This window comes from Durio zibethinus, chromosome 28, assembly GCF_047325235.1.
Source record: "Durio zibethinus cultivar Kanyao isolate XHJ-2024 chromosome 28, ASM4732523v1, whole genome shotgun sequence".
Classification (NCBI taxonomy): Eukaryota; Viridiplantae; Streptophyta; class Magnoliopsida; order Malvales; family Malvaceae; genus Durio; species Durio zibethinus.
This window is the reverse complement of record NC_143189.1, coordinates 10,441,095-10,451,747: the sequence shown is the minus strand read 5'-3', so window position 1 is coordinate 10,451,747 and position 10,653 is coordinate 10,441,095. Positions and strand designations below refer to the sequence as shown.

Here is a 10,653-nt window from a genome sequence, read left to right as displayed (position 1 = left end):
GATGTCCAGTTATAAAGTGAACTTTTTAATATGGTGATAGCCTTTTAATCTAGCACGCAAATGGATTTTTGTGAATTAAGGTCAGACCATTAATGTTACAAAAATTAATTAATATCTTAATCACAATTTAGATCCACCTATTAATCTGAATTATACTAGATAGAAAAATAGTCAACAAAATATAAATAATTATATTATAATTTTGCATGATTAAATTTATAGTAAAAACTTTTACAATTAGTTAAATATTTTAATTCATAATTTAACCCAATCCCCTTTATAGAAAATAATTTTGTTGAAAAACTTGAAAATATTGACTGACTTTTTTTCCAAACAAAGGTATTTAGATATCTTATTTCTTTAAGTGGGATACTTTTAAACTTTATTCTTAAAAATAGATAGTATCGTACAATTTAATTTCATGTCAGCATGAAATTCCACATCACTTTCTTTTTTAATCTTCTTTCCCTTTCTTCATTGTAACTATTCATCTCTTAAAAAATGCAGAAAGCTTATCAAATAGAAGACAATCATTGCAACACTGTAACATGCCTAACAGCAAATATAAACTTACCTTGCTATTTGATACTATTTATCAAAACCAAAAACCATTAATTGAAAATGTGCAGGTTTTGAGGCCAAGCATAGAATGTTCCTAGATTCTTGAGGGCACCAAAAATTTTTGAGCACCTTTTGGAGTAGATCTAGAGAGTATTGGAGTTTCAATCCACCTCCAAATAATCTCTCTTTTTTGTGCCAACAAAGAAGTATTCATCTATTTCTTTTTTTTTTTTAAATAACTATTCATCTCTTTTCAAATCTTTATCTTTTAGGCAAAAATTTTTTAAATGATCAATTTTGAAAATATAAAACCATCGCACCATGATTATTCACTTTGCACCAAACAAATGCTCTTCAAATTTTATTTTATAGTTTTTTTAAATTTTTTTTATTTCTTCCTTGTTTTATATCTTTTGGTTTTGATTTTAGATTTTTCCCTTCTCTCTTTCTTTCTTTACCTAATTTGCAGTCGTGTTGGTCTACATTCCATGGAATCTCTCACTTTTATTTTTCCTTATGCTTTCTTCACCAACCTTGCTGCTAAATTCAGTTCAAATTTTAGAGAGCTAAGGTTCTGAAGTATTGTCAGTACAATAATATACTTTCACTGGGTTATTAGCTAACAAAATTCGTAAACAAAAAAGTTTCTTTTAGACATTTCATTGAACACCCTTTAAACATCAATAGTTTATTTTTAGTAAATAACAATGCATGAATATTTAATTCAAATGAAAAGAAGATAAAGAGAGGACGATCTGATGAAGGAAAAAGGAAGAGAAGATGAGGCCTCTTCAAGATATGTATATTTTAGAATTTTTTGATTGAGTTAAAACTAATTAAATAATTTATCATTTATTTTATTTTTATATAATTTATCATATATCTCAGACGTGGATTCTAAGTGTACAAAGTATCTTATTTTAAAAATTAAGTTTAAAACTATTCTAATTTGATAAATAAGATTATAGGGTGTCTTATCATAAGAAAAAACGCCAATCCCCTTTACAGAAAATAATTTTGTTGAAAACTTGGAAATATTGACTGAGTTGCCTTAGTATGACTTTTTCTTAACCAAATCTTCAAGATTTCTTTATCCTTCTCTCTCTTTATATATAAAGATTTATTTATTTTTTACAACGAATTGGAATTTATAGAAGGAAAGCTTTTAGTTTCATTAACGAGAGAAAAGAGAAAAACATCTAGCTGTCATCTACCATGGCTGGTTTGCAAAGATCTATAGCGTCTTTTAGGAGACAAGAATCTTCAGGGCTTATTTGGGATGACAGGTTTTTGTCAGAGGAGATAAACCAAGTAAAACAAGAACAACAAGAAGAAAAAACAAAGCAACTACAGCAAGAAGAACAAGGATAGCTGCAAGACAATAACCAAGAAAAGATTGATGTTATTAAAGATGTTAAGCCGATAAGAAATATTGGACCAATCAATACCATTGAAAGAAGCCAATCTAACGGTCAAAGACGAGGTCACCGTATTGGTAAGGTATCCGCTGCTATTGAGCCACCTTCTCCAAAGGTTTCAACTTGTGGTTTTTGCAGTGCTTTCGGGAAACAAACCAAGAATCATATTCATAGGAAAAGGCCTGGTAAGCGTAGATCAAGATAGGTTTTTGTCTGTTCTTTTCCTCGTATTTTCCTGTGACCGGAGGTAGGAATTCCGGTGAACTTAGGGGGTTTATGTTTAAGTTTAAGTCCATCTCAATGAACTGAGATGTGGGACTTATAGAAAAAAAAAGATTATTCTTTTAAAGTTTAAAGTTTCTTTTTTTTTTTTTTAGGGGGGGGGGGGTGCTTAAAGTTTAAAGTTTTGATTTTTTTTTATTCTGATAATGTTTCTTGTTTCTGTTTCATTCAGATTTGTGGTTTGGGTGGAAGTAATTAAATTAATCTGCAAATGTTTTATTTGGTTTTTCTTGAGACAATTTTCACATGTACGAAAGGCAAAATCTTGATTCCACACTCTTTTCTCTTTCTTTCTCATTGTAAGGCACCTTTGGCATCTTGGGTTTGATTTGATTTGCTTTTATTTTTGTGTTTTCCCGAATAAGAACAAAAGTTTTTTTTTTTTTTGTTATTCTTTTTTCCTTTGGATTCCTTAAGATTCTTTTCCAGTAGGTTTAAAAAATTTCTGGGGTGTTCGGGAGCTCTATGTCTCATTTTGTGGGAAAAGGGTAAGTTTACAAGAGAATCTCTCCCCTGTTCTGTTCTGTTCTGTTATTCTTCGGCAGAAAATTTCAGGAATTCAGGGGATCATCAAACAGGGAGAGTGGACCCTTGCCCCCAATTTGCTCTTAATTCTTTTACATGCATTAAAGTTACTTCTTAGCATCTCAGGTCAAGCATTTATGACAAATGGATAGAGGAGCACTATCAACTTTTTTATTTGTATATACATAGTCTTTTTTAATTTCTAATGCTTTATTTTTTCAATGGAAATTAATTAATAGAAGAAAATTTATAATTATAATTCAATATTACATTTATATATAAGAAATCATTAAATAAACAACTAATAAATTAAAATATTATTAAATAAATTCAATATAAAATTGAATGAAACTTATATATAATGAAACCTGAACTTAAGATTTCAAGATTCTAAAACCTAATTTTTGCCATTAACTCACTAAGCCAGAACATTAATAAAAACATTTATAAACTACAAATAATATTTAAATTATCTCTTCATGAAATAACATATTTTAGGTGAAAAATCATCAATTTTGGAATGAGTCAATTAAATAAGCATAATATGAAGATAAATTAAATCATAAAAAAATTAAAATTAACAGATTAAATAAACAAAAAAATTATAGAGCATAAAATTATATTCAAAATAAGAAGAAAAATAATAATGAAAGCCCAAACACAAAGTTCAAAAAGAAATCATCAAACATCCAAAAATGGTCCCAAAATTTAATTCTCAACATTTCTCGCAATACTACTCTTAAATATTGATAAATTCTGTGTCTTTGTCAACATATGTCACCACTACACCACTTAAGTTGCTAACTTTCATTTTATGATAATGATAGATGATTGCAATAGTGGCCATGCACTTGTGCGGAATCAAGTGGTAAAACAAGTGAAATGGGATTTTAATAAAGATCTTAATTGTTTAGAATGAAATAATCATAATTAACCTATGAATTTAATTGATTCATATAATTACTTTCAAAAAATAATATTCAACAGATTTAAAATTCAAATTTAAACTCTTCTAATTTTATCTTTTATTTATAAATTTACGGTTTTTTTTTAAATAAAAAAAGGAACAAAAAAAAAATCATGAATTGTAGTTATTTGGCTGCATTCTAGTGGTAATCATGGGACCAGGATTGGGTAGAAAGCTAAAGATATTGTCCTTGTACCGAAGGAGATAATGGCAACGATAAAATGTCTTTGCAGCCATGTATATTTAGCCTATAACGCCGGCCTTGAGCAAAAGGCAATGGCTCTAGTACTTTTAATTAAGAATATAATTAGTTCCGCAGCATGTGAAAATATAATCAAGTTACATTATGGAAAGTAAATTTTCAATTAACTTTACATACAAAAATACAAACCATGAATTTAGGGGAAAGAGCATTCAACTGCAATGAATGAAAAATTCAAACCCAACTGTTTAGAATGCCGTTAAATGAATAGACTTCGCATTCTATGCAAAGAACTCCAATGCTTTCAACTCGAACGGGAGGTCTTACCAAATAACAAATCTATTACTGTGAAGCTTCATAGACTAGGTTTTATATATGCCTCATTTGTTGTGCATCATCCTTCGACTGGATTTGTATGTAAACATATGAGATAGGGGGCACCAAGCTTCAGCTAGAGGCATCTCCAAATTTTGAACAGTTTTCAAAGTTATAGGAACCATCTTAGAGCGTTCCACCCAAATGATCACACTGATCATGCTGCAAAATGCGTGCCTACCGGCCTGAAACATATGCTTTGATAGGCTGGCCATCACGATCCAAACCATATGTCGCTCCACAACTGCTCTGAATCCATCGATACTGGAAGATGACAGTAACGATAAGAGATTACAACCACAGTTAATTTAAATCTGTGTAACCACCATGTCAAGGTTCTACCAGAAATTTTAAAAATGTCACCAACTCTTTTATGAACCTATCAAATTGGTATGAACCATGAAGCAACATCCATGTAATTGTCATTGATGAAATCAAAATTTACAAAAGGACCAACGTAATAAATGTCACTGATTATTGAGATACTAGGCATTAGTAACAGACAGGTTGACAGAAGCAATAGCATTACTAAAAATTATGGACTTTTGGAATTCGTTTTTTCCATCTTACCTCAAACAACCTTCAGAAAGACAGTTGCCTAATTAGCCTTGAGGATTTGAAGAAGAGTTACCAGGTCAAACAGTGTAATTTTACGGTTTAAGTGGAGTTTTTTTAAGCTAAATGGTTTAAGGGTAATAGCCGAATTGGTCACTGTTTACTCATTATTGGATTCTGACATTGGGCCTGAATTTGAGCTTGACTTGAGTTTGTCTTGGGTTTCATTTGAACTTTTCTCTATCCAAGTTACTCTCTTTAGAACTTGAGGTTGCAATTATTGATATAGCTAAAAACCTCATCTTTTTTCTTTTACGCTATGTTTAGATATAAATAAAGGAAAAGAAAGAAAAAGAAAGGAAAGAAAAATTTTTTAAAGGAAAGAAAAGAATGCGTGTATCTCATGCTTGGATAGTTAAAATTAATAAAAAAAAAATTTAACAACCATTATTTTGATAAATAGTGAAAAAGAAAAAAAATAATTTATTATAATATTTTTTCTAATTATAACTTTTTTTATAAAATAACATATAATGTACAAATATATCTTTATACTACCTAGTTTGTATAAACAAATCTTTTTAAACAAAATTGAGATGTTTAATATAGTAAAATGTATTAACTTATTTATTCTAACAATAATTTAGCTTGTTTTATTGTTAAAACTTGAAAAATCACAAAATATTTATAAATTATGATCTTATATAAAATACTTATAAAAAAATTATTTTTGTAGTAAATGTCAGTTATATGATCAAATCTAATGTCATAATAAAAATATGAATATAATAGTCTTTTTATAAAAATAAAATTTTTTCAACTTTTCTTTTCATAACTTTTCTTCCAAATTTGGATATTAAAAAAGTAAAGATTATAAGAGAAACCAAAAGTTATTAAATTTTTATTTCTTTCCTTTTCTTTAAATTAAAAATTTATTCAAACAAAAGAAGAGTTTTTCTGATTTTATTATTTTCCTTTCCTTTCCTTCCCTTCTCCTTAATTCAAACATAATGTTAGGTAGAAAGTAAGGAAATGTTAGGTAGAAAGTAAGGATTCCAAAGTCACGTTATAAATCCATTTGGATTTTTATAATAAAAAATATTTTGATTTTGATAGTACGATCATATTTTAAGGCTTTATATGAATTTAATCCTCTTTACAAATAATTTTAAGAGTGCATTCTTTCATGTCAATTGATACATTTATTATTTATTTTGGAAGTGCTTTTCATAATGAATAATCTTTAATTGACAAGATAATGAAATTCATCTCCTTATTAACAGAATTAATCTTAAATTACAACATAATTTCACTTTCTGTGTATAAAATAATTTTTTATAATAAATTATATAAAAAAGTAAGAAGCATGCCACGTATAGAAATGTTAGAACAAAAAGAAGTCTTTCTTTTTTTTCATTTGAAGCCAAAATGTTTCTCTGAAATTGTGCTAGAGTTTGACTTGAGGATGGTTTTTCTGGATACGGATTTGAGGAAGCTTATGAAAGGGATGAAAGGATGCATCAGTATTAAGCAAAAGGATGTAAGATTTGACATTTCTTTGAAGATCAATTTGATAGAGATTTGTCTAAACTTCATGTGTGTTTTTAATAGGAGGGTAAATTATGGTAATTGTTGATTTAACAAGGATGATGCGTTTCATAAAAAAAATTAAAAAAATTAAAAAAGGTGGGGTTGGCAGTGATGTTTGGTGTTAATGATTGTTGTAGGTAAATAGAATTTGTAAAACTGAAACAAATATCCGATGCAAACTCTATTAGTTTGATTCTTTTTAAATATTACATTCATCATGATGAATAATGACAGATCCATATGTACAAATAAAATATTCAATTATCTACGAATATTTTAAAAATTAAAAAATTAAGAAAATTCAAATATCTTCAAAAAAAATTTTGGATATATTTTTAATCGGTAAAATTAATAAATCTATCAATAATTTTTATATCATGGATATCTTGAAAAAGAAATTCTGAATCGAAGATGAATATGACTATGTGAGTGTATCCACCATTGATGTAAGCCCAAGGTGGGAACATGGTGGTGCCATTTCACAAACAGAAGTATGATAGTTGGGACTCGGTCGAGTATCAAGGCTAGGTAGAGTTAGGTTGGAAACTTGAGGCAAATTAATTAGGATGATCAGAATATTATAATATTTTAAAAACGCATCTGACTTTCAACTTTATACTATTTCTTTTGGTAAAACAGGTATGATCTCTAACAATTATTATATGTAAATCTATAGAAACGCAAGTTTATATTTTGTCCTTAGATCTCTAACAATGGTGACTTGAAAGGGCACCTTGGGGCTTCAACCTGCTGGGTCATTGCTTAAGCCGTAATTTTCATTTGAATTTGACTACCTGAATGCGCGTCGGAAAATTACAAGTTAAGCCTTTCTTCAAAGACAAAAAAGATGGTCGGGTAGGCAGTAATACTCCCCAGTCTTGTTATCCCAACCCTTAATTGCTACAATTAGTCTCTTGTAGTTTTCTCTTTAGAATAAGATAAATAAAAATTAAAAAATGAAAAGGACAAAAATGAAAAATAAAAAGAAGCCAAATTGAGGTGTCACATAAATACTTCCATTTAGATATGATAATAGGTTAAGTCGGGGCAAGTTAAAGTTCGTTCTTTGATTGATTTGACTTTTTAATAATTTTATCCAATTTTCCTTTGACTTAAAATAAGTTTTTTTTTTTATGTTCGACTCCGATCCTAACTATATATGTTCAGTATGCATTTAATTTGACTTAACTTAAAATTAATTTAATAATTTTAATTTAATATAATTTTTATAAAAATATAATTTTTAAATATAAATAACATTTAATTATATATAAATGAAGTATTTTTATTAAATTAGTGTATTACAAAATACAATTGTGCTGTAAGGTACATTAAAAAATAAAATTGTGCTTTAATAAGGTATGTCGATATAAAGAATTGACACAATAAACTTTTGTGCTCTCAATAATAGTGCTGATTCTTGAAGAAATACATTTCACATTGTAGCAGTCTCATGAAGACATATATTCTATGTTCCTCTGCTTGTTTCAGATTTAGTAAAATTTTACCCTTGAATTGCTCTAATCTTTCCTTAAAGTCTTTGGTTAGTGTTTGGTAGATAACTTCTGTATACGTCTATTTATGCACAGTAGTTGTACACGTGTATAACAAATGAAATATACATAAACACGCAAAATATGCATAATGCATTAGTGCATAAATAAAGAAGTAGTTTTAGTTTATTTATTTTGGAGGTGAATGATGCCAAGAATTGATATTTGAGATGTAAAAATTAATTGCAAATAGAAAAATTCGTAAAGAAGATAACTCGTAAGGATTTAAATAATGGTAGAAGATAATTATTGAATTAAAAGGGATAAAAGTTCACAATCAAGACTAAAAACTAAGGGTTACAAAAATACTATCCTAAGAATTCTAATCAGGGATATAGAAATCCACTGAAGAGATATAGAACTTGATGAACAATCTAAAATATTTCTTAATGACAAAGAAAACTCTATTTTGCCTTTTATTAAAGAATAATAGAAAATATATAGGCTAGGAACATCCCTCCAACATGAAAACTTTCAAATTGTATTGCCAGAATCATGCCTAAAATTATGAGATTTGCATGTAAACATAATCTGCTCATTTACTCTTGAACATAACCATAATCCCATTCATATTCATGATCTTCTTTTTTAGCTAGTGTGAACGTAATTTTCCTATTCTAACTCACTTTATTTATGTGTGGATTTGGACCAAGGATAAGCTCATCTTATTTTTGGATAAGTCTACCTTAGTCTCAGCCCAAGTTGTCTGATGTGCAAACACTCTGATATCAATATCTTTAGTTGGAAAAGACTTGTCCTCTAGTCTAAACTAGTATTCTCGCCATGGTAGGGTGATAAATTAGCAATATTGAAGGTGGAAGATACTTCACAAGTGTCAAAAAGTTCTATCTTATAGGCATTCTCTCCAATTCGTTAGAGAACTCTAAATGGACCATCTGCCTTAGGTTGTAATTTGCCAAACTTCCCTAGAGGAAATCTTTCTTTTCGCAAGTTAATCCACACCAAACCATGTTATTTGAACTTCACATGTCTTTAACTTGAAATAATTTTTTTTTTTTATGTTTGTAGACACCGATTTTGTTCGGGTCTACTATTTTCAATTCTTGTTTAATATTAATAATAATAATTTTAATAATAATAATAATATTGGTTTAATTAAAATTAAAAAATTTTTAATTAAAAATTTTTTTGAAAAAAAACAAAAAGAAAAGACAAACAAAAAAATAAAAAGATTGGGGTGCTAGTGGTGTTGTGCATGGCACCACTGGTTGCCCACGCTCCTGACCAACCACCCTCTACAACCTACCCTAGCCCACCTACAGCCTACCCCTATGCCATCTTATAGCCACCACCTATTCCCCTTTTGAATCTTTTTAAAAACCTCTCTCTCGGACCTCACTCTCGAGCACAAACCATACACATTTTCCTTCAACACTCTCTTCCCTTTCTAAGTTAGAACATACCAAAAACCAATCACCCTCTGCCCAAAAACCGTCATACTCAGTATCTTCACCCGAGCCTTCATACACCCTTGTTGACACTTAAGTCCAGGCCCCTTAAAGCATTAGCTTCAATCAAAACGCTCAAATCCCCTTCTCTACTCCCACACAACTTTCTACCCATCAAAAAATCAAATTGACACCAGAAAAACACACAAAAAAAATCCACACAGAAAAGAAAAAACACATAAAAAATTAACACAATTCTCCTCATAGGGAGGAACCGAGCGCCAATGAGGTACTTGAAAAAAAAATATCAGTTTTAGTTTATATAAAAAAAAAGGAAAAGAAGACAGAAACTTTGAGATCTAATTTACATCGATCGAGGCTGTTTTAGGTAAAAAGAAGGTCAGATCCAAGAAGAGCACATTAAAGAATGCTTCTAGGAGTATTTTTGGTATTTTTCAGCCACCGACAACCACCGGCAATGACCACTGATGGTGACTTAGGCGGCAACCAGTACGATGATCCAGCGTTGGATTCTAGCCAAAGCTAGAGAGGATTTTTAGAGCGGGAGAGAATTTTTTTTCTAGAAAAGGGGTGAAATGATTAAAATTTTTTTTACTCATTTATATAAAAGATTAAGGAGCAAAACAACGTTGTTTTATGCCAAGAAGGATCTGCGTGTGGACCCGAATCTAATCCGAGATCCGTGCAACCCGACCCGTCGACCCGTTCCTTCAACAGCGTTTAACTGGTCTAATTGAACCAGTTCGAACCGTTTACCAACCACCAAACCATTCGTTGATCGAATTGTAGAATCGCAGAACTGGTCAGATCGGTCCAGACCAGCATTGACCAGTCCGGTTCAGGTAAAAAATTTTTTTTTTTGAATTTTCTAATTTTTTTTATATATTTTGAGTATTTTTTTTATTTATGCATGATAAATTTTTAAATTTGTTAGAATAAATATTTAATTATTTTTAATAATAATAAAATAAAATAAAATAGGTAATAACTAAAGAAAATACTAAAATGCTAAAATATTAATAATAATCTAAAAAATATAAGAATTAATTTTTTTTATTATTTTTCCTGCCTAGATGTTGGAAGGAATAAAAATATACATACTAATAATAATTTTGTCTAAATGTTGGAGAATTATTATAAGAAAAATTCTAAAAAATTAATAATTTCTTTAATAATAAATTTTCATAAAAAATGA

At 29.1% G+C, this 10,653-nt stretch overlaps 1 pseudogene; it reads left to right on the top strand.

Moving 5' to 3' along the window:
- Window positions 1-1,776: 1,776 nt before the first annotated feature.
- Window positions 1,777-2,271, top strand: LOC149510728 (uncharacterized protein At1g15400 pseudogene; annotated as a pseudogene).
- The last annotated feature ends 8,382 nt before the right edge of the window (window positions 2,272-10,653 follow it).